General features: G+C 51.1%; 1 long non-coding RNA gene and 1 other non-coding gene across 2 annotated transcripts in view; one reads left to right on the forward strand and one right to left on the reverse strand.

Moving 5' to 3' along the window:
- The window catches only part of LOC146833007 (uncharacterized), a 483,129-nt gene that overhangs the window by 410,153 nt on the left and 47,876 nt on the right, over nt 1-25,100 (reverse strand). The window lies entirely within an intron of this gene.
- On the forward strand, nt 390-543 carry LOC146833010 (5.8S ribosomal RNA). Its single transcript, XR_014961011.1, has one exon. It is a non-coding gene; the product is annotated as a 5.8S ribosomal RNA (ribosomal RNA).

The following is a 25,100-nucleotide window of genomic DNA, read 5'->3' on the forward strand; positions in this document are numbered from 1 at the left end:
GACGGCTGATGTGCAGGTGGAGCGACCCTCCCTCGTTGCCAGGTACCCGGTCCGACCCGGTCCCGTGTGGCCAGGCTGAGGGGTTTGAAGACTCGCGTGGTCCCTCCCGGGTTACCCTGGGAGGGACCGGCGGCTGCGGGGCTGCCTGCTCCCGTCGCTCTGGGAACCCCCTTCCTCGCCCCTGGGTGGGTGGGTGGGGGCGGGCTCCCGGGCCGAGCGCCTGGCAATGTTTTTCCCCCCCACGACGGTGCTGTCTGACTCCCAGAGGGGAAGCCTTGAACGGGGCGCCTGTGCCGTCTCGCCGCGCGGGCGGCGGACGGGACGGCGTCGCCTTCCTCCCGCCTCTCCATCGCCCGCAGGTGGGCGAACGTTTTCGAAAAGTTGCCTGTGATTCTAGGCGGTGGATCACTCGGCTCGCGCGTCGATGAAGAACGCAGCTAGATGCGAGAATTAGTGTGAATTGCAGGACACATTGATCATCGACACTTCGAACGCACCTTGCGGCCCCGGGTTCCTCCCGGGGCTACGCCTGTCTGAGGGTCGCTCGATCGTCAATCGCCCCGGGGCTTCCCCGGGACGCGGCTGGGGCCGTTGCAGGGTGAGCTCCGCTTCCCCTTCGTCCCCCCCACAAGGTCAGACCCCCCGATCGCCCATTGGCAGGGTCCCTGGCCGGGTCCTGCCGCGGAGGTACGCGGCCGGCGCGCCTGGCCCCCCGTGAAGGGGGCCCGGCGACCGGTCCGCCCCGGGGCACCTGGCTGCGTGCCACGCGTGGCTGTCCATGGTGTCCCACCGGCTGCCCGCGTGCACTCGCCTCGGGCGCCCTCCTCTGCGGCCGGCTTCCCGGCGAGGGCGAAACCCCTCCAGACGAGATCCGGGGAAAGAGGGCGTGCGCTGCTGGGTACGCCAGGCCCCCTGCTCCGGCAGGGGTGCCTGGCCTTCCCCGGCTCCCCCCGAACGCTTCGGCGTTTTCTTTCCGACTACGACCTCAGATCAGACGTGGCGACCCGCTGAATTTAAGCATATTACTAAGCGGAGGAAAAGAAACTAACCAGGATTCCCCCAGTAACGGCGAGTGAAGAGGGAAGAGCCCAGCGCCGAATCCCCGCCCGGCGGCGGGCACGGGAAATGTGGCGTACAGAAGACCGACTCCCCGGCGTCGCTCAGGGGGCCAAGTCCTTCTGATCGAGGCTCACCCCGCGGACGGTGTTAGGCCGGTAGCGGCCCCCGGTGCGCCGGGATCGGGTCTTCTCGGAGTCGGGTTGCTTGGGAATGCAGCCCAAAGTGGGTGGTAAACTCCATCTAAGGCTAAAGACGGGCGCGAAACCGATAGCCAACAAGTACCGTAAGGGAAAGTTGAAAAGAACTTTGAAGAGAGAGTTCAAGAGGGCGTGAAACCGTCGAGAGGTAAACGGGTGGGGTCCGTGCAGTCCGCCCGGAGGATTCAACACGGCGGGAAGGTCGGTGGCCCGGGAGTTCCGGATCCCCTCCGTGGGACCGGCGCCCGGGCCCTGCCTTGGAAAGCGTCGCGGTTCCAGCAGCGTCCGGTGAGCTCTCGCCGGTCCTTGAAAATCCGGGGGAGATGGTGTAAATCTCGCGCCGGGCCGTACCCATATCCGCAGCAGGTCTCCAAGGTGAACAGCCTCTGGCATGTTGGAACAATGTAGGTAAGGGAAGTCGGCAAGTCAGATCCATAACTTCGGGATAAGGATTGGCTCTAAGGGCTGGGTCGGTCGGGCTGGGGCGCGAAGCGGGGCTGGGCGCGCGCCGCGGCTGGACGAGGCGCCTCCCTCAGATTAGTATAAGAGTGGTAGCTGGGCCCCAGGAGATTAGATTATCCTGAACCTGCAACTTGAACAGAAACTCTGGACCTTCGACATTCGACGAAATAAGAAGACTGAAGAATCTCCCTTGTGGCCAAAGAGTGGCTAACCTGTGCAAACAGGCACCATCAAGAGACTACCCTTTGCTTTGCTGAAGTTCTACGAGGGACCGACTGCAGAGCCCGACCAGAGCCTTGACTTCCAGACTTCTCCGACCCTGATCCACATCCACAGCCGAGCTGAGATCCGTGGAGGCGACGAGAGACGTGGGACCGGCTACCTGGGAAAAGTGGCTAGTATCTTCCAGCGCAGCTTCTGAGGCACCCTCGAATTTGTGCACCGGGGATTGAGAAGCCCCAACCCCAAGCACCATCTGCACCGAAGATCAGCCCCCCCCACTCCACGAGTCCTACGTGGGGCCCTTCTGCATTTTCCTGCTTGCCGCGTCTGTCCGGTTGCTTGCCCGTTGGCTAGCGGCCTTTGTGACGACACACCTTGAAATCTTCACCACTGGTTTGGCTCCTCCAGACTGGCTCCCGCTTCTTTGCAAAAGAGAAGCACCCCAGACCTTCCTGGTCTGCACCAGAAGCAAGTCCTCCGTTCTTCGTGGGTTCCGCTTGCCAAGGCTTGGTGAGTCCTAGTTCGACTTCGACGCCGCCGACAGCAAGAGCCTTTGTGGGACAGCTCGCCTCCTGGTCCTGGTCGTCCTCGACGTCTCCTGGTACCTGTGGCTGCAGCGACAAGCTTCACCTTTCACCTGCAATCTTCACGACATCGCCAGGTTCCTTCCTGGTTCCACGTGGTCACTGGCTAGTGACCTTGACTCTGTCCCTTCTGCTTGCAGGTATCCTCTCTTCTTGATCCCAGCCTTGGGATCCACCGGACACTCTTCACTGACCGCCTGTCAGCAACTTTCCTTCAGGCACCCATAGAAGTCCACGACGAAACCCGACGCAAGTTCACACCTATGCACCCACTGTCCGTGGGCTAGGTAACTTGGGTACTTCGGTGCTCACAAGGGTAGTGACTATCCTAGGGTCTAGTTTCCGAGTCTCGACTCTCTAGCTGCTTCAGAAGTGTCCTTAAACTGTTAATTTCTAACTGTTAGTAATTCTATCGACTTTTACGCATTACGCGTGAGTGTTTCCACTCTGCACCTGAATCCCGTGGGCCTCCCACTTCCTAACTGTTGCTAGTGTAGTGTAGCCCCAGCGATTCCCTAGGCCTAGGCCTATCCTATTTCCGTGACAGTGGTCCTTATACCACTTCTTTAGTATATGGTTTGCGTGGCCCCTAGGGCCTAACTGTATTACTTACCTGTGTGACTTAATGTATGCTTGAATAAGACTGTGTTGTACTTACCTCTAATCTCATAAAGAGTGCTGAGGGTTTGACTAGAATAAATACACTTTATTTTATATATATATCTGTTGTGGTGTCCTTTCATTTGGTATTCAAGGGATTATATATGGTATCACAGCTGGCTTCACATGCCATTCAGAGTTTAGCCTAAGACTGCTCTTGTCCATGCTACCACTAGGATAGCTGGTCTATAAGGTTGACTTTACAACCAATCACCATAAGGGTTGTTTGGACTGATATAAGGTGTACACTAGAACTAGTGACATCATACATCAGGCCAACTTCTCACAGCGGGGACGGGGGCCACAGTCCCTCGCTGCTCGGCAGAGTGACCAGATGGCCTGGCCTCCCCTTCCCGCCGCTCCCGCCCAGGGAGGCGAGGAGCAGCACCGGGGAAGGAGCCCTCCCGAGCGGCTCCCTCGGAGCACCTGGCCACCCTCGCCGGACGGCCAGGGCGACTGGGCACGGCACCCTCCCAGGCCACCTGGGGGCCGGGTGGTCCCTGGGCATCTGGTCGCCTGGCTGCGCGACCAGATGGCCCTGCGGGCCGGGCGACCAGATGGCCCTGTGGGCCGGGTGGCCAGATGGCCGGCCTACCGGCCGGCCAGGCTATCTCCAGCTTTTGTCCTCCCCCAGAGTTCTGTAAGCCCCCACTACGTGGGGGCTTAATAGTCGATAAAAATGGGCTCCCCGGGCAGGCTGTTGGGGAGAGGACGTGGCCTGGGCTTAACCCTCCTTGGTTCCCGCCGAGGGTCCGGGTGCTGGGGACAGGGGGTCCACCGGGGGCCCGGGGAGGCTGTCCCCAGCCTGGCTAGGGTCCGGAAGCTGGGCCCGGGCCCGGTGCTGGAGCTCCGTCCCCGGGTGCAGCTCCGTCCCAGAGTGCGGGAGCCCCCCCGTCCTGCAAGCCAGCCGAGGTACGGGCGCTGGGGACGGGTGTCCACCGGGACCCGGGGAGGCTCTCCCCGGCCTGGCTAGGTTTCGGAAGCTGGGCCCGGTGCTGGAGCTCTGTCCCAGGGTGCGGCTCCGTCCCGGGGTGCGGGAGCCCCCTGTCCCGCAAGCCAGCTGAGGGTCCGTGCGCTGGGGACGGGTGTCCACCGGGGCCCGGGGAGGCTCTCCCCGGCCTGGCTAGGGTCCGGAAGCTGGGCCCGGTGCTGGAGCTCCGTCCCAGGGTGCGGCTCCGTCCCAGAGTGCGGGAGCCCCCCGGTCCTGCAAGCCAGCCGAGGGTACGGGCGCTGGGGAAGGGGGTCCACCGGGGCCCGGGGAGGCTCTCCCCAGCCTGGCTAGGGTTCGGAAGCTGGGCCCGGTGCTGGAGCTCTGTCCCAGGGTGCGGCTCCATCCCGGGGTGCGGGAGCCCCCTGTCCCGCAAGCCAGCTGAGGGTCCAGCCGCTGGGGAAGGGTGTCCACCGGGGCCCAGGGAGGCTCTCCCCAGCCTGGCTAGGGTTCGGAAGCTGGGCCTGGACCCGGGGCTTGTGCTCCATCCCAGTGTCCCAGGGTGCGGGAGCCCCCGTCCTGTAAGCCAGCCGAGGGTCCATGCGCTGGGGAAGGGTGTCCACCGTGGCCCGGGGAGGCTCTCCCCGGCCTAGCTAGGGTTCGGAAGCTGGGCCCGGACCCGAGGCTTGTGCTCCTTCCCAGTGTCCCAGGGTGCGGGAGCCCCCCCGTCCTGCAAGCCAGCCGAGGGTCCAGCCGCTGGGGAAGGGTGTCCACCGGGGCCCGGGGAGGCTCTCCCCAGACTGGCTAGGGTTCGGAGGCTGGGCCCGGACCCGGAGCTTGTGCTCCGTCACAGTGTCCCATGGTGCGGGAGCCCCCCGTCCTGCAAGCCAGCCGAGGGTCCGTGCGCTGGGGAAAGGGTGCCCTCCGGGGCCCAGGGAGGCTCTCCCCGGCCTGGCTAGGGGTCTGAAGCTGGGACCGGGCCCGGGGCTCGTGCTCCGTCTGGCAGGGCCCGGGGCACCCCGTCCTGCAAGCCAGCCGAGGGTCCGGGCGCTGGAGACAGGGGTCCACCGGGGACCAAGGAGGCTCTCCCCGGCCTGGCTGCTTTCAGAAGCAAGGACCGGGCCCGTGAGCCGGGGTGGCTGGCTTTATCTGCTACGCTGGAGGAACGGAATTTTCCGCCCACCCCTAATGTCAACTAAAATTCAATTTCAGGATTGAAAAATATATGGCAAGGTGTATGTTACAAAATCAGGTCCACCCATTTTAGGGTGGACACACCAATATGACTTGAATATCATAGTAAACCCGAGAGCTCTTAAACCTAGTAATGGTAGCTGATGATGAGAGGATGGATAAAATCGTGAGTAAATATGAGGGTGTGTTTGAAGATAGACTTAGATAAGCAAAGGGATATGTCCACATGATTGTGTTAAAGAAAGGGAGCTGTCTCTACCCGGCGTATGGCTCAACGAGCACTAATGACTATTACGGACAAGGTGAAGGATATGGTAAAGGATGAAATGATAGAACCATTGGAATTTGTAAAGTGGATCACTCTGGTGATCAGCACAAAAAAATCTGATAGATCATTGACATTTTGTGTGGACCACTGCAGCCTCAATGAGAACGCTGTTGTTGACTATTTCTCACGCCCAAATATCAATGAAATTATATTGATTTTTGTCTGGTGGTAGGTACGTTTCCAAATTAGATTTTAACAGTTCTGACCACCAGATCAAATTGCATCTGGATGGTCTAAGGATTTGATGGCATTAATTACCACTGAATGGGTGTATCAATATACCAGGCTACCAATGAAAGCCTGTGTTTTTCAAAGACTGATGTAAAATGTCTTCACTTGAGTTAAAAAAAAAAAATTCTTTCAGGAGGGTGAAATACTGGTTTTTGGGGAGTCCATTGAAAGTCACAACAGGGATGTAACACGTTTTAAGTAGAATTTCTAGCTCAAGTCACACACTTCGAAACAAGAAGTGCAGAGTTTTGGAGCAAGAAGTGGATTATTTAGGTATTTGATTTCGGTGGAAGGAGTTAGGCTAAAGTCATATCTAGTGAGTGCCATAATCAAAGCTGCTGTGCAAGAAGACAGAAAAAAACTTCGAACTTTCATGGGTCCTGTTGAATATTATCCTAAATTTGTGGACGCCTTTGCACAGAAGACAGAAAATGTAAGGGACTGATTGAGAAATGGGACGAGGTTTAAATAAGGAAAAGAACAACAGCAAGTGTTTCTAGAAGTAAAAGCAGGCATAGTCAATGCAAAATTTTTAGTTCCTTTCCAAATTGGCTTCAAGACTTTTATCACAGTCGATGCAAGCGCAGTGGATCTGCTTTCCCAATTACACATGAAAATTGAGAAGACTGTGGCATTTGCTTCTCGCTCTCTGTCTGAAGTGTTAGCTGCAGCTGGGTTGTCAGTCACTTTCAAACCTATATTTAGGGAACTAAAATTGTGTTAAGGACCAATCATAAGCCACTGTAGAGTATCAAGACTGAGTATGACATCTAATTGTGCAGCTAGGTTGGAGAGTTTGTCAGCTAAGTTCCAGGTGTACATTTGTGTGGTGGAATATGTTCCAGGTTCGAAGAATAAGGTTGCAGACTGCTTATCTAAGATGCCTCATGTCTCAAAAGAGGATTGTGATCTTGAGACTAAGGAGGTGATAGCAAGTGTAGGAGAGGTGTAATGATTCCAAGGTAATATGTTATACAGGTCCATCTCTGTTCACTTTGGAACCCTTGGAGTCAGTTGAAGCGGTGGTCCCTGACCAGTAAGGGCGTCATGGGTTGTTGCCAATAAACAACTTGATTATTCTGGAAGCGACTACTTATATACTACTAGGTTACTCTGTCACAAACGTCCCGGCCCCCTTATTACAAATGCATTATATCCTATGGCACTTATGATGAGGAGGATGAGATATCCGTCTCCTTTATGACTAAGTAACCTGTTTGCACACTTTGAATCAGGCCCCAAGTATCATACTGAACTTTGCTCATGATAATTCCTTGAAGATTCTTTGGTGCCTCAAATCTGCTACTGAGACATGCAACATGCATTTACAAGCACAGTACAATCTGTTTTTAGTGGGTCATTTTCTGACAGCAATACTAAGAATTTGGTTCAACTCAAATTGATATCACTGTAGAATTTCAACTACAATAGGAATTAGGCACACTACTATCTAGAGGTGTTATAAATGTTGGCCTCCTATATTAATATGGCACAGTGTAATCTACTATCACAGTGACATTGCTATTACAACAGTAGGAGTTTGTCTGTGGGTTATGGGAAGCAACCTTGCCTGTTGCTGATCTGCTCATTGCATGCACACCGTGATGAGGCTTGTCTCTGTAAAATAAACAACCCTCAGGAACAGTCTATGGTTGCAGACCAGGCGTCAAGCTCATGTTGGCTGCATACAGTGAAGGGTACGTCTGATTTGTGTAAGGAAGTAACTGTTCCTAAGGCTATATCTGCATTGTTGCTTGTTTTGCAGTTTTTTGGAGGTATGGCTGGTGTCTGTAGAAGAAGGGATAGAGGCTATAAAGGCAGGTTACTTGTCAGTGTCATAGTTGGAGGAGATGATCATGCTCTCAAACAATGTTTCACACACTGGGAACAGTGATGGATTGCTACAATGTAGAGCTAAGACTGGTGGGCATATGGAGTGCAAGTTGTGACACTTAGACCCATATTTACTAAAGTTCTGCGCTTTCGTACTGCAAAAGATTGTCTTAATTTAGTATTCATTTTAAAGGTCTGTGTGCGCAGTGCAAAAGTGTGTTTCTGCGCATTAGCTCAAACTTCAGCAATTGAGGGTATGGGCTGTTACACTGTTTTACTCTGTCTGCTTACTGTAAATGTGTATGTATATCACTGTTTATGGGACAAACCAAGCCGGGGACATCGGAGGAATATACACTGGTGAAAGCAGTGGTGTAGAGGAGTAAGGATTAAGCCAGGAAAGGGCCGGGGAGCAGCAACACTGGCAGTGACGCCAATGTGTAGTGTAGAGGTCTAGTTGCGGCTTGTGTGCCACCCCGGGACCCTTAGCCCGGAAAGACTTGCATACTTTGTATCACCCTCTGGCCAGGCGTGGCCAGAGGATATAAATAAACGGGCGCAGGTCGCTCGAAAACTTCCGGCCCACACAAGTTAACCGAGTGTCTGTGCACGTTGTTTGTGGCTGCCAACTCTAGGGCCTGTTGCTCCGATCAGGCAACACGACACTGGTGACGAGGGTGGGCGTTCCATCATGCTTCGACGATGAGCTGTGCCCCGCCTGCATTGTCGTGCCAGCTCCCGGCCCATCGGCCCGGCAGAGCGTAGAATACCATTGCAGCATCACAGGGTGAACACGTGCTGCTATCCGCAGCAGAGCGTGACCGAGCACTGGGAAGCTGCGGACTACTAACCCCACAGCAAGATCGTCCCAGACCCACGTGCCGCTGAGCCCGCCTGCCCGGAACTTCCACATCTGCGCAGGTACACACTGGTCTGCTCTCTGCCTGATCCCCGCACGATCTCCGAATGTTCTAGGTATGCTGGGGCTCCCAGTGGAGATCCCGTCAGAGCCCGCGTCGAGCTGAGACTTGCGCACATGTGCAGGATGTCCCGCTGAACCCCCAGTGACGACGTTCACGCGGTCTGAGCCACGCTGCCTTACTTGAAGCGCTCTCCCTCCCTGGATCATGCCACGTGGTGGCGGCACAAAGTGCAGTTAAAGCCCATTCTACCTCTCCCAAAGCGCTGGTGTCACTCGCAGGAGAGAGCCTGGAGCACAGTGGAAGTGTCAAGTACATGGTGGACGACTCCAGAAGACACCACAGTGAAAAACATTGGGCGAGGCACTCTCAAGCAGCTTTTTCAAGCCAAGCCTGCAAGGGAAACACAAGCAAAGCTCAAGGCGCACGCGCAGAGATGACTGACCAACAAGCCCAGGCAGCAGCACCACCACCCCTGCCGCCCGCCCAACAAGCTGGGCCCCCAGCCATGCAACCAGCATTGCAACACTCGCAGATCAATGCGCTGCCCCCATTCAGCGAGCTCATAGACCCGGCCACTCCGTCTCCCAGATGGACACTCTGGATCAGTAGGCTAGACAACTACTTCACAGTGACACGGGAAACAGTACTACTGCACTTCGCGGGCGAAGAGATCTACAAGATGTTTGCCCATCTACGACTATAATGCAGCGGTCAGGGCCCTGAATGTGCATTTCGACCCCCAATTAAACCCAGATTACAAAAGGTTTAAATTGCGCCAGGCACGTCAGAGGGAAGGAGAATCGATGGACGTGTTCCACTAGCGACTGCGTGAGCTCGCAAGCACATGTACGGACGACGACCAGAACATGGAGGTGAGGGCCCAGGTGATCCAAGGTTGCTGGAACAAGAACCTCCGGACCGTCATCCTGCACCAACCAGGCATTACCCAGGAGGACATCCTCATTATGGCCAGGTCGCACGACCTATCCGACGCCAGGGCGACAGCAATGGACATTGCAATTACCCAACAGGCAGAACAACCCCAGTCACGATCAAGACCGAGAGAGCAGACGCGATGCGGTCCCAGAACAGAGGCACCCGGGGACAGTGGCCTGGAAGAGGCACACCAGGTTCACGCTGTGGGTACTGTGGAAGGAAAAAACATCCTCCGGAAGAATGCCCGGCGCAAGGGCGCACATGCTCCAAGTGTGGCACACCCAACCACTTCGCAGTAGCGTGTAGAGGAGGTCCGCAGAATCAAGGAGCCCGAGGACGACGGCCACAGTCGAAGGCAGTCAAACATCTATTGCTAGAAGAGCCTGAAAACCCTAGATTAGCCTGGACGCCCACAAGACAGAGGCACTACCTCGAAGACTCATCAACTGAAGAAGAGGGCAAGTGCTATATAATTTTATTTGCGAGTGACCTCAAACGGAGGAGACGGCCACGACCCACATGCGCCATAGAAATTGCCGGATGCCAGGTCACTGCGCTGATCGACACAAGAGCATTGGTGAACGTGATGGGGTGCCAACAATACAAACGGCTCAACCCATGACCCATATTGTCCCCATCGCATGGTAGGATCCTCACGTATGGCAGCCAAACCACTCTGCCGCTCAAAGGGAAGATGACCGTCCAAGTCAAAGCAGAAGGGCACAAAATCACAACCACCTTCCACGTGGTCGATAGAGAAGCAGACATTTTGGTGGGAAGCCACGCAGCTGAGGACCTTGGCCTAGTCACGTTTGCCAATGCAATTAAAACACTACAAACCGAAGACGTCTTAAACCTATTCCCACAACTATTCAGAGGCCTGACACCCCCAGTAGACGACATCCTGGCTGATCTCAACGGATCCCGCTGGTTCTCCAGGCTTGACCTCAATGCAGGATACCACCAATTGAGGCTAGCTGAGGAGAGCCGGTATATTACCATGTTTTTGACCCACATAGACTTACGCCGCTACTAGAGACTTAATTTCGGCTTCTCATCAGCAGCGGAAATCTTCCAAAACGCTGTCTGGGAGGTTCTGTCAGGACTCCACAAAATACTCGACGTCAGCGACGACATCCTGATACACTCCGTGACCATGGAAGAACACCATTGCCATCCCCGGGCCAGACTCCGTCTCGCTGAGCATGGAGTCACCCTTCACCGAGACAAGTGTTCGTTTTCCAGAGGTCCATTGAATTCTTTGGCTACGTGTTCAGCCAGGATGGAGTCAAAGTGGACCCAAGAAAATCACAGGCCATACAACAAGCCCCTGCACCGACAACAGCATTGGAAGTCAGGAGTTTCCTTGGGATGGCCACCTACTAAGGAAGGTTCATACTGAATCTGGCCACGCTAGCGGAAATTCTGCGCGCCTTGACGAAGAAAGATGTAACCTGGAAGTGGTGCCAAGAAGAGGAAGACGCCTTCCCAAAAATTAAAGAGGCACTCCTAGGGAAGACCACCATGGCGTATTTTGACACCACCTGGAAGACGGAACTTCTCGTGGACGCTAGCCCCGTTGGGCTAGGAGCTCTCCTGACCCAGGAGACTGAACCTGGAAAGTGGACTCCACTCGCTTTCGCAAGTAAGGCACTCACGCCAACTGAGTCCAGGTACTCTCAGATCAAGAGAGAAGCGTTGGCCATCAACTGGGCCTGCAACCACTTCCACCTATATGTCGGCGGCTATCTATTTCAGGTGGTGAACGACCACCAGCCACTAATCCCACTGTTCAGAGGCACAGCAACACATCCTCCATCAACAATCAAACGCTGGGCCATACAGCTGCAGCATTACCAGATGGAGGTGGTGTACCAACCCAGAGCAAAGAATCCGGCAGACTTCCTGTCATGACACCCGCCAGAGACGGCCGGGGACGGCGGCGACCAAGAAAGAAAGACGGAGGAGTATGTGGACATGGTGTCACAATGGGCCTGCCCGAGAGTTATCACCTTAGACGAGATCAAGGCTGAAACAGGAACGGACACTGTACTAATGAAGGTGCTGCATTCATTCCAGAGGGGATCCTGGAATGACTTTCTACATGGAGCAAATGGATGGAATGAATCCGACAGAGACAGGCAGAACAAACTCTGGATAGTGTGCAATGAACTGAGCGCCACAGCAGACGGGGTAGTACTAAGAGGATCTCGAATAGTAATCCCCACAAGTCTACCAGAGCGAGCCACCGCCTTAGCCCATGAGGGACACTAAGGGACAATGCGACTGAAATCTCGCATGAGAGAGAAGGTGTGGTTCCCTGGACTCGAAACTGCGGTGGACACTCGTGTGAAACTGCAGACCGTGCTAGCTCACGAGCAGCCAAGAACACCCCACCCCAGTAATAACTGATAATCCAGCGACAGCCCCGTGGGTGAGAATAAGTATAGACTTCAGGAGTTTCCCAAAAGGCCGAGTAACTGCAGTAATACTCAACAGCCATACAAAGTATCCCATAGTCAAAGTCATTGCATCCACATCGTTTGTGCACCTACAACCTGTATTAGAAAGAACATTCTCACCATTCTCACTGTTCGGACTCCCGCAACAGATCAAGTCCAACAACAGACCCCCTTTTCAGGGAACAGAGTTCAAGGACATGTTGGCATCACTGGGAATCCACCATCACCGAATCATCCCCCAATGGCCACAAGCCAACGGAGAAGCAGAACGATTCATGAGGACCCTCAACAAGATCCTGCGGATCGCTGTCTCTTAACAGACTGACCCAGAAGTGGCGAAGCACAGATTCCTACGGGAATACCGCAGTACTCCGCACTGCACCACCCAGAGGTCACCCTGGTCGCTGATGCTGGCAGGACCACTGCGAGACACCATCCCTGCTGCAGACGGTTGGGCCCCAGAACCCTATGACCCCACCAGTACCCATACACGGGTACAGCGACCAACGAGCAAACTAGCAGGAGGAGGAAGGCAAAAACGAGGAACATCATGCCAGGATGGACTGTCCTGGTTAGGAATCGCCGCAGGGAAGGAAAGTTTCGTACTGCCTAGGAGCCTGGGGCATGGACCGTGCTGAAAATCAATGGGACCACCCTCACAGTTCAGAAGGGAAACTAAGTCATCACCCGGAATTTATCCTGGTTCAAGCGAATTCATGAAACCAACACGGACTGGATGCCTCCTGGCCACGTAGAAGGTGGAGAAGCCGCCTCCGGAAGCCGTTCACCAGGCCCAGAGGAAGATCAAGCTGCAGTAAACCTGCCTTCACCAATGGCCGCCGAGGACTAACCCACCGCGACCGACATAGCCACCAGGTCACCGAACAGTCCTCAGGCGAGTCGCGAAGGCCGCCACCAGAGGTACGAACTGAGACCCAATCCGAGTCAGAGACTCACAGACTTTATATGTTAACACTTTTGTTGTTTGATTTGAACACTGACTTGGGATGGGATGTAGAGGTCTAGTTGCCGCTCGTTTGCCACCCCAAGACCCTTAGCCCGAAAGGGCTCGCATACTTTGTATCACTCTCTGGCCAGGCGTGGCCAGAGGATATAAATAAACGGGCGGAGTTCGCTCGAGACCTCCGGCCCACACAAGTTAACTGAGTGTCTGTGCACGTTATTTGTGGCTGCCAACTCTAGGCCCTGTTGCTCCGATCAGGCAACACGACATGTAGCAATCTCAAGCATTGCCTTAGATTCCAGGACGGGACAACGTCTTCCATCTCCTTTGTACCCCAGGCACATTGGTATCCAAACCCCCTTAACTAATAGGGAATCCCGGGAGTTCCCTCACTAGTACTGCATGCAAGCGTGGATTGCCATGAGAACCCCAGGATTCACTTTTGGTCAGCATGAAAAATGGGGAAAGATGGCCCAGTGTTGGGGAATTTCTCCTGCCACACAGGGCCGGGCAATCTATATTTTTCTGTGGCCCCACTACAATGTACCGGCTTTGTTCTTGCTTTTCGTGTGTTTGCCACATTATGAGTTTTATTTTCACAGCGGAGTAAAGTCGGTGCAATCACGCATATTTTACTCTTTGGGCCAAGAATGGAATATAAACTGACGAGAGGCAGAGGAGGGGTGCTCGGGAGCGACCTCCCAGGCCCTTGCTCAACTCTGCCTGCCTGCGATGATATCCTCACCTTGGAGGTGCGAACACCGACATATTTATGTGGTGTAAGGGAAGGGGTTTCTTCACGGAGAAAAATATTTCCCCGTTAGAGAAAATACAAGTTGCATGTGCGAATACAGATGTATGCATCATGAACTTGTGCAGATTTCCGCATAGTGGAGGCGTCCTTCCCCTCGGATATTCCCTAGCAGCAGGTCCATCAAAGCAGGTCAAACACACCTAGAACCTGAGGTGAACTTTGCTTAGTTAGCACACATTCTTATTAAACAATGCACTGGTAGGTGATCCACTCCCACCAACCTCGGGGCGTGAAACGATCAGAATTGCATAGTTTTGTCAAGTAGCAATATGCCACCAGCTTTTGAAAGATCCCCCATCTGCCTCCTGGCCCAGTAGCCTGACAGCGACCTTCGTTCTGTTCTGGTGTTTCACTGGGACTTGGGGTCCATACTTACAGTAGGAAAAGTGAAACTACAGGCCCCAGCTTGTATAGCCGTGATGGCTGATATTCCAGCTCATGGCATGGGGCCAGCTGAAAATGATGATACCTCTGGCCCTTGGTGCGTTATCCTGCAGTGCAGTTGTGTGACAATCATGGGCAACAAAGAGTTGTGTAGCGCTTCTAACTCAAAGGTGGGTATCAGGCTGACCATTACTGAATGCATATATATACATGGGTTCTTTGTGCTCACACCATGCAGTATTGTTAGTTTTAAATTTGTGCACTTGTGTAGCGAACAATCCGCCATTTGTATGACATCGCCGTGTCTTTCAGTAGTATGCCCCACTTTCTAAACATTTCCATGGCAGACTTGAGTCTTCTGTTGTAATCCACAAAGGCAGAGTGCAACTTCCACGATATAGTTCTTATCTAGAGTGATGAAACATGGCACCAATAGTAGCATTTTATTATCATATAGTTCAAAGGTTGCTGCTGCAGTGATAATGATGCTTTACAAATACCCACCACGTAACGCATGAAATCACATCTCAACAAGATAACATTCTGTGGGTAACCTCAAGGTCACTGTGGGACATCCTAATGGGGGTGAATAAACCTTCTGATCTTTTTATTGTTAGACGGGGATCAGTGAGTTTAAAAATAGCAACACCTATTGTGTAAACGCCAAGCAACAATTCAGATAGTGATAATTGGGACCAGGGCCGGCTGCAGTGCTGGTGGCACCCAGTGCCACAATCTGTATCCTAGCGCCCCCCCATGCAAAAGACCCCTCATCTCTCCATAGCCCCTCTCTTGCATATATTTCATTTTATAAGTGCTGGTACAGGCTGGCTTTACTAACCCACTCAGCTATCCACTTTAAATACAGATCTGTTCTTTGCAGCACGCATAGGAACTATCTGTACTACTTTATGGCGAGTCAAAACTGCCACTAGACAAAACTATGATCTCTCTCTCTTGCTAGCAGGAATATTAATCACAAGAGGTATCTTGATATTTTTATTGCTGCCTGAAACCTGGACACACAAAGAACTCTATCAGCTGTTATTAAATTGTAGGTTATTGCTAAACACAGCGCCCCCACCTGAGGTCAGCACCCCCCTCCAGGTCAGCGCCCAGTGCAGCCACACCGGGCGCACTGCTCTAAAGCCAGCCCTGATTGGGACAGTAATGTCACCTGCATGATGTGTTCCTGTACTGGACAGTCGTGTTCCCCTGCCTTTAAATGCCCGACTGCGACTAATCTGGTGACCTGGTTTTTGGCCCTATTCCCTCACTAAACTAGTGTGCTAAGAGGCCTAGGCATGTCCGATAACACAACAGAGGTCCTGCATCAGTCTTTGGTCCTGGAGTGGCACGCCAAGAGTACTCTCATTTTACTGACAGTCAGCGGGGGCTCCTCCACTAAGGCTGAGAGGAGTGTCGCCTTAGTGCTTTAAAGCAGTGCAAAGGAAAAATAAAATTATAATAACTGAACCTTATTATCATTTCATCTTTAGTGTTGTAGTTGCACTGCAGCCAGGTTAAGATAGGGTGGGTGGGGCCTGGCTCGTGTGACGTCGAAGGAGGAGGAGTGGTGGCTGAAACTTAAGTGCGCATAATGGTGTGGTCGGCCGTCTCGGGCTGGCTAAACCGTCATGCGCACTTTGCATGTTCTCCACAGGCTGTATTACACAGCCTGAGTGGAGAACATGCCCAGCCTCCCAGTCCCTCTCTGAGTGCTGACCCACAGTGCTCAGACTAATCACAACTACAGTGCTCAGACTAATCACAACATTGCTGTAAGGCATTGTGATTGGTCAGGGGAGGCTGGGAGCCTGGGTGCTTCCTGGCTCCTGCGTCGGAGGAGAGGCGGCGGCTGGCGACGGCGACCACCAGGTACGTTTTCTCTTCATTTTTTTCCAACCCCCTCCACCTTCCATCCCCACACCACCGTTCCCTACCAGCCGCCACTGCTGACCGTGGACTACTGTCCGTGTCATAGGTTTAGCACGAAGAGCAGTAGTGGCAATGTACTGTGTTTTGGGAATCCATAGTTGTGATCAAAACTTTTTATCTGTATCACTGGAGTGGAGGCCCACTTGTGTAAACTTTGGCTTCTGTGCACTAAACCACATACTAGAGCTAACATCCCATGTGCATGTTGTGTATGTTTGTGTATATGGCCTGTATGGTACATGCATTGTGTGTATCAGTGACCCAAAGTAATGAAGGCCTATGGGTTCCATTTCGGATGCCCCAGGCCTGCTCTTTTGGACAAGATGAACATGAGGTGAAAGTGTATTGCTGACATTCCTGTACCTGAAGGGGGAGACCTAGACACTGAAGTGTGGACAGAGAAGACAAGGCACCTTTAGAAATTCAATCAGGCCATTTTTTTTTAGAGGAGCTGAGTACTAGTCTTCCTGTAAAACTCCAATTCTGTAGATGGAGAGGGTAGAGTGTGGGACTGCAATCTCTGTTGTTCAAAGTAAATGGGGCCCCTTTAGGCGAGGCCAGGCTTTTGTCTCTTCCCTGATCACTGTTCAGTTTGGCTGTTGGTAGCCAGGTGCAGAAAGCTATGAGAAAGTTTAAATGTTTGATTTACCTTAGCAGCCTGCAGCAGGTCCCACCACGTCCTCGATGTTCTCTATTTCCTGTCTCTGAGTTTGAGGTCTCACAGCCAATTCCTTTAACCAATCCAGACGCTGCTCTCATGTTGTTAACAATGTTTGGCAGCAAGAGTGAAGCACCAGGATTGGCTGGAGTGGGCAGGCTCAGTGCTCCTAAAGTCACCAGAGGCCTGTACCAGCTCTCCACCCAGCTGTCTAAAAGAGATAGATTGGAGAGGTTTGAATTGCACAAGCTGGGATGGCTGTCGCAAGATAACCGGTCAAACGAACAAGCATATTTCAAACTGAAGTGGCCAGTCACTGCTGCCAATCAGCAGCAAAGGCCTACTGGCCCCGCCTTCACAATCGGTTCGACTGGCAGAGTAAAAAATAAAATGGTTCATTTCATTACCATTTTGTTTTCAAGCTTTCTTCTCAGCAGTGGTGAGGCGACGCTCCTCCGCCCTTATGGGGGAACTGCCTCTGGGAGCCACTGGCCCACTCATTCCAGTTCCAAGTTCTTTTTGACCAAGGAAGTGAGTGCTCTGCAGAGGATTCAGAGGACTCCTGTGCAACCAGAACTGGTCTCTGCCTGACAACCAGCTTTCCATAGATCATGGAACATCACCTGAAGTCTTGCCTTGCTGGAAGAAGCTGTTCCACTGTAAAGACTGCCTAGAGGCCAGCCAACCTATTGAGAGAGGGAAGAATCCTGCCAATCCTGCAGGAGGTACGACTGTACAGGAAGTGCCAGAAGTAGCTTGAATCTGGAGAGGTGAGTGTCTGCCAGGAGAGTTAAGTCTGTGGAGAGTGAGCTGCAAGCCCTAGGATCGTCAGGTGCCACCTCTCTGAGATCAAAGTTCAGAGCCAGCATTACGGAAAGCAGTTGTTGCTGCTGTAACCCAGAACTGCGCCTGAGGTGGACTACGCAGCTGTGATCTAAGTTGAGCTGAAGTAAACATTGCCGCCGAGTCAGGAGAACTCTGCATCTGTACCAATGTGGACCGTACCGCTGTAACCAAGAACTGTGCTTGAGGTAGATGCTGCCATCACATTTGTACAGTATGTCTGTGGCTGCCCTTGAGCTGCTGTGGCCTCCCAAGCATATGGCAGCCCATCTGTTGCCAGGGCCGGACTGGTAACAGCAACCAGCCCTGGCAGATTGCAGCACGACCGGCACTGGGAGCGAGGGGGGGGGTGCTTTTGTTACAGGCGGCCGATATTGCAGCACTGCTGCAAAACCGGACCCCAGTGACAAAACCGGCCTCCAAGGGCTCTAAACCAGACCCCACTTGTACGGCCCACCGGGGAAATGCCCAGTGCCTTTTGCACCTCACTGCAAGACCCAGAAGTGAGTCGGACTTCAATTGTGAGCCTCCACAGACATCCTGTGCCCGTCTGTGAGGACATTAGCGGCCCCTGCAGCTGTATTCTACTGTGGCCGTCCCAGATTGAGAGCCCGTAGACAGCGCGTCCATGGGCGTAGGAAGTGTGGGGGACGCGGGGGATATATCTCCCCCCAGATTTTGTAGTGGGGGGGACACGGGGGACAAGGGTGGGGGGGACGAGGGGACAAAGGAATTTCCCCTCTCCCTTCTGTTATCACAGGGCCATTAGCACGCGAAAGCGCTACCTAATGGCCCTGCACTTGACCTGCCTGGAGTCAGAGGCCACCCGCCCTCTGCCTTTTGTTATGCTGCAGGAAGGCTCAGCCGTTCTGGGAAGGGCAGAGAACGGAGAAAAAATAAACGCTGTCACTTTTCCTTCATGGCAAGGACCGTGTCCACTACTCCTGATCTGCCTCTGGCGACTGCCCTCCTCTCTTTATTCCTCCATCTCTTTCTGTCTCTGTCTCGCTCCTGCTTACGTGCTGATTTCAATAGGCAGCTCTTAAGGTACTCTCTCTTGCCTCTCCTTTTCTTTATTTGTGTGTGAAATTGATCCAAAAAAGGCTGAACACTTTGGCTGTAAATGTCCTCATTTTCTGACCGTTTTCGATTGAAAAGAAAAACCTCGGAATGGAGAGAAAAAATAGTTAAATACCTAAATAAAGCAATACAGAGTGGACAGCAGACAGGCCAGACTGTTATTTACACCCACACACATTAGCGCCACTTTACAGAGTTTGCCAGTGAAAGCGCTACTTTCTTTTTATCTTCTTTCTTTGAACAACATTGTTTTCCTAGGGTGCGTAAGTGCGCCATTCCTAAAGGGACTGCAATACCTGGTTGATGGGTAGAGTGGAAACGTTTAATATGATCGTTTTCAACTTTTTAATTATTTTAGCTTATAAAATGCGGCTCTGTGTTTGGGGATGTGGTCTTTTTTAAACCAAACTGCATACATTTTGAAAGGATATAAACAATGGACATTGAAAGGGGTCCCTTCCTGGTCCTGTAGCCATGTCTTGAACTTTTCAGGCAAAATCACTTACTGATTTCTGAATAATGAGTTTAAAACCGTTAAGGTAACCATGTTTTTTTCTGATTAGAGTTCACATGCTTTGCTTATTCTTGCATTCTATATGAGTGTTTGCTTTTTCTAGGGTGTTATTCATTTTTTTTCAGGCAGCATTTTACTGTTGTCTAATAAAATTAATTTTAATTTAGTCGCAGCACAATTGAGTTGTGCTGAAGGCAGTGCGAGTTTCTCTCAGTGGGGCAGTATGGTGTTCAGTGTGGGAGAGAATGTGGCACTCTGGCCAGAGCTGCTGAATTTGGAACTGGAGAACCATGTTCAGACCTTCATGACCAGTTCACCATACCACACTCCTGACAGAGCTTATTCCGATGCTACACCTTAGAAGGCCCAATAGACCTTAGAAGCCCAGGTGTCTTAGCACCCGCAGGTAGACCTGTCCACCACAATCCATACTGCAGTTCACTTCCAGTCTTACGGGCAGGCATATGAAGAAGCACATCCTAGATCGACAGTGAATCTGTCACTGAGGTCACAAGACCCTTGAGGCCAGTCCACCTCACCCATTGGTACCTCCATTGGCCTTTTTCCAGCACTAGCAGTGCAACTTGCCAGGGGTTGGCAATGTAGGATTTGCATGCACACCAAACTTAGGGGGTGATTATAATGGCAGTGGGACCGCCACGTCACCCCGTCGGTGGCGGTTCCACCGCCATTGGTGACTGCATCACAGCCCGCCATATTACAATGATGGGTGGTTACCTGGCGGTCGGAAAGACCAACCACCACGCACCCGACGGGCTTCTTGGGCCCGCCGGTGTGGTGGAGGGGCTCGTGGTTCCTACAATGCTGGTGGTGCCTACCATGCACCGCAGCAGGGATTACGATGTCCCTTACCCATAAGCTTATCAATGGCGGTTCACCTGCCATGGAAATGCTGGCGAAAGGGACATTGGGGGCCCGTAGCAGGCCCCTATACCCCTGGCCCTCAGACATGAGTCCTGGGGGGCATCTATGATGCCCCACAACATATCACTGCACCATGTGGCAGGCACCGATATATTTAAGATGTTCCTTTTTTTTTTTACTTTGCGGCGGATGATGCAGCCAGCAGCACCTGCTGCAATGTAAAAGATAGGCACTGCGAACACCGTAGTGGCAGTCGCATTGTAATGCCTATCGTGGGGCCTCCACCTTGAAGGCCAGCGGTCCCATTCCCCAATTCGATGGCGGTGGTACTGAAGTCTGCCTGCCATCGTAGTCATCCCCTAAGTTTGCATTTTTTGAATATGATTCAGCGGGAATTGATGTTTGCAATTTAATTGACTTTGGTTGGCCTCTTATCTATGAGATTTCCCTGTTGAATGTGCCTTTACATTATACATTTTTGGTTGTATGAATTGATTGCATACTACACTCTCCTACAGGTATTAATTTGAGTGTCATTAGGAGTGTCTGGGACCAATTGTTTTCTTAGGAATTGTTTTCTTTACTAACCTTTGTAAAGGGCCCTAAACTTCACAGCAACACAAGTCACATTTCTTTTAGTAATTTGGGATCCGTTTGAGCTACAAAATTGTTTTGGAGGAAATCGTTAGATTATGCAGCAGATGATGTATTATGTGGCAAATATGATACAGCCATAGTTAAGTGGAAACACATTTTTCCACTTAATTTTGCCCCAACATTGTAGTTGATCAATTTGTAAGTTCCCCAAACCCAAAAGTCGAGTTTGGGCACAATTTGCATTTTAAAAGCAGCCCTATAACACAGGGCTACTTTTAAACTGACCTCAGGCTTCAGCAGTGCACACATGCAAGCACAGAAAGGGCTGCTGGCCTCTAAACTGCCATGCCTTATTATATTCTAGGGACTTAAAAGTAGTTCTAATCACCCTGCCCTATTATGTACTAGGGCCTTATAGGAGAGGTCATGCCAATCATAGGGGTACCCTAACCCATAGTGCACCCTAGTGTATGTAGGTGTTTTCACTGTATTTTTAAGTGCCTCTTTCAGAATAGCACTGGCTGTTTAGGCAGAGGCCAGGGTCAGTCAGTCAGGTACCACCAGTACCAGTCAGCAAAAAGTTGGGGAGTGCCCAGGGCGGCTTTGCAACACTAGAGAAACACAAACTCAGAATGTAAAACATAACACCATGGTTGGGGGGTTCTCTTCAATAATCAGAATTGATTTCTATCCTAAGGAACCCATTTTCCAACATTAGGATAGGGAAAGACTGGGGAAAAATCATAACGTTCTAATCTATACATTGAAGTTTTTATGCAGCTCTTTGATGACGGTTAATAGCTCACTGTTCAATGTTAGGATTTTAACTTATAAACTTCAAATACCAAAAGAATATCTCAGACAAAAGCAGTAACTCACTGACCTATTGAATTAAAACTTTCACTAGACAAGCCTTCGATCTCTCTCAAAAATAGAACATTAATCACCAAAGTTATCTTCACATTTTTATTGTTGCCTGAAAATTGCTGGAGACCAGGAATGCAGCAGCAGGTACTTTTCAAACCCTAATGCACTTGCAAACACGACGCTCCCACCCTAAGTCAGCGGCCTTTGTTTGCTTTGTGCATTAAGATGCAAGATTCATATATATGGTTTTTTTTAAACATTTGGTCTAATTACTATATGAATGTAAATAACAATAAAGCATACATGCAAACTGTGACTACATGCCTGCTTTTCTCAATATTTCACTTCGAAAGTATGCGATTGTATTTGTTTAACGGTCAGTGATTTGTATAGGGTCACTGGAAAGTGCACAAGGTTGTCCCTGCCCCCCCCAGAATTTTAGTGTCTCCTACGCCCCTGGAACTCAGAGATGTCATACTGAATGGGTGTAATCTGTACCAGAGCCTAAATGGTGGGGGACCTTTTCTACGCGGCCACTACTTCGGATTGCCATTAGTTCGTATCTTTAGTACCCAGAAACCATTACTTTGCATGGTTTTACTGCACATGACCGTTACTTCGCAGGCTATCCACATCGTTGTTTTGATTTGGATGCGCTTCCGTTTCCAAATAACGCAGTACGACTCTGAAGACGCAGGAAGCTGGAGCAGTAGAAGCTGTTCCACGAGGAGAGACAGGTAAGTGGGGTTGTGTGTATGGTTGTGTAGGTGTAGTGTAGAGTAGTGTATTTGGGTGTAGGGTAGTGTTGGGGGCAGTGAAGGGTAGTGTTTGGGAGTCGGGACTGGATTGGGGTCGTGGGAGTGATGTGTAGGGTTTAGGGTAGTGTTTGGGTGTTTGTGTAGTGTTGGGTAGTGGTTTAGGGTAGTGTTGAGGTGTCGTGCAGGGTAGTGTTGTAGTGTAGGGAGCAGACTGGGGAAGGGCGAGGGTCGTGCAGGGGATAGTGTTTTACGGTAGTGGTGTGGTGTTTGTGTAGTGTTGGGTAGTGTTTTAGGGTTTAGGGTAGTGTCAGGGGGGTCGTGAAGTGTAGTGTTAAACTGTAGAGGGGGAAGGGGGAAGGTCGTGTAGGGGGTAGTGTATTAGGGTTTAGGGTAGTGTAGTAGTGTTTAAGTAGTGTAAGGTAGTGTAAGGTAGTGTAGTGTAAGCATGATTTTAGTGCGATGTTTTAAATTAGCATAAACCATAGTACATTTATAACCATTTGCGTTATAAATGCATGCGCAGTTAAAACTTGCGAAGTAATGGTTCATGCTAAGTAAAAACATCGCACTAAAATCATGCGAAGTAATGGTATGCGAAGTATCGACATACATCCAGCCTAGATACATGCATAATAGATAGTCTAAACCCTTGCCATCACTATCACTGAGAGTCAAGTGCTGAAGGGGTTTACTTGGCCCAGATTGAAAAGCCATAGTAGGATGGACCCAAGGACATCAGAGGCAAATGATCCCACCCCTATGGCTTAGGCCAGTACCCCCTGTTTGCCCCATGACGAACGGGGTTGGACAGTAATGTGTGCTAAACACACTGTTAGTAGTAATTTACATCTGGTCCAACACCAATGATAATGCAAGCATCTTGCATATAATTTCAGGAGTCAGGAGGATGCAGCGTGATTGGGTATAGTGGGCTTCACTGTTTCAGGGTGTGTTGGGAGCTGTGCAGTGTTTTGCAGGTTGGGATATCGAGGAGAATGATGGAATAGTCAGTTATATGTAGAACTGTTGGTATGTGCAATCGATTATAGAGAACAGGGTGGTGAGGAATCACAGGATATGGAGGAGGGGTGAGTGGGGTGTTGCATGATCTGGTGGCGTAAGTCTGGATGTGGGGGACAGTTTGGAGTCAGGCAGGTGAAGTGTGATTGGATATAGTAGGTGGTATGGCGGATGGTGGGATGTGTGTTATGTTTTGCATGTAGGGCTGTAGTAAGGAGTTATGTGGGTTGGTGGAAGGACATCATTTAAGCCTGGTGTGGCATTGGGTAAAGTGCAGAGAGGAGTGCAGTGGGGAATAATAGGGTGTGGGGAAGTGTGGTGAGCTAGGCTGTGGTGGGCAGTGTGTACTGAGGTCTAAAATGCGTGTTTCCACTGTTGTCATGTTTTCCTTCGCTGGTGGAAAATAAAAAGCACCACTTTTGTAACGACTAAAGGGAAGGTATCTTTAATGCTCTGTCTACTCGTTGCCTGCCTGTAATTGATACATTAATTCCCCCATTAGGTTCTTTAGTTAAAACCTCCCATCATCATTTGAGACATTCTCTACTAAATGCAAAAACTATTTTGTAGCTCAAACTTTGTAAAAACAAACCCCAAAATATTGTGCATCTACATAATTCACAGGTACTTTCTGAAACGGTTTGATCAAGTGGGGGAATACATGGATTATGCAGTATGAGTTATGATGAGGGTGCCTTTGGGAAATTTCAATCAGTGATGCTACATCAGGAGTTTGTTTGAAAACGTTACTGTCCCGAGAGAAGCACTATTGCAATGTGATATTTTCCCAGCTTCATGATGTGTTTGTCGAACCCAATCTGAAAGGTTTATTCCAAGTTGAGGTACTGTTTTGGTAACAGATTGATTGTATGTGAAACCAACATACAAGATCCTAGAAGAGTTTACTATGCAAATGCTGATTATTCACTATCCTCTCTTCACAGAGATCCCTATCTCGCTGCTCAGCATTCTCCCTTTTGGCATCCTACCAAAAAAACATGGTCATCCCAAAAGAGAAGACCAACCTTCAGATACTCTGAAGATTTCTCCTTATGGGCAACCTAATGTTCGAACTCTTCTCTCACCCTATTAACTCCCCATCCGACACCAACAGCGTTCTAAACAACTTTAACACTTTTTTCGAAAATTATGTGAACACCCACCCCCCAATTAAAACACACAATTGGAAGCCAGAGCTTTTATCTCTGACTTTAAACAATCGATCTGCAGACAGCAAACAAAATAGAAAAAAACATAACACCCAATGACCCCCTGCCTGATCCACTATTCCTCCAGCTCTTAGACATGCTAGATCCTCCCACTCCTAAAGAAACCTATGCTACACTCTCAGTTAGAGAGGTGTGGCAAAGCGGCCAGAGCAGCTGACTCCGGAGCGCGGGCCTCATGGTTCGATCTCTGGCCCTGGCAGCTCAGCTCAGCTCAGCATCATGTGGCTCTCAGCAAGAGCTCACTTAATCTCCCCAACAGCCCCCAGCTACTTGAAATGCCTAATGGGTGATATGTTCCACTTTACAAATAGGAATTTATTTATAATTATTATTATTAATAACCTTGCCAAATAGAAATCCATCACTACCCTGTCATTCATAAACACGATCATTGAAAAAGTAGTCTATGTTAAACTCGAAGATCACATTAATGCAAACCATCTTGTGCACAACTCCCAATTTGGTTCTAGATCAAGCAGCAACGCAGAGACTGCTACCTTACACATCACAGACAATCCACACCTGACCGC

Source organism: Triturus cristatus, chromosome 4_2 (genome assembly GCF_964204655.1).
Source record: "Triturus cristatus chromosome 4_2, aTriCri1.1, whole genome shotgun sequence".
NCBI classification, from domain to species: domain Eukaryota; kingdom Metazoa; phylum Chordata; class Amphibia; order Caudata; family Salamandridae; genus Triturus; species Triturus cristatus.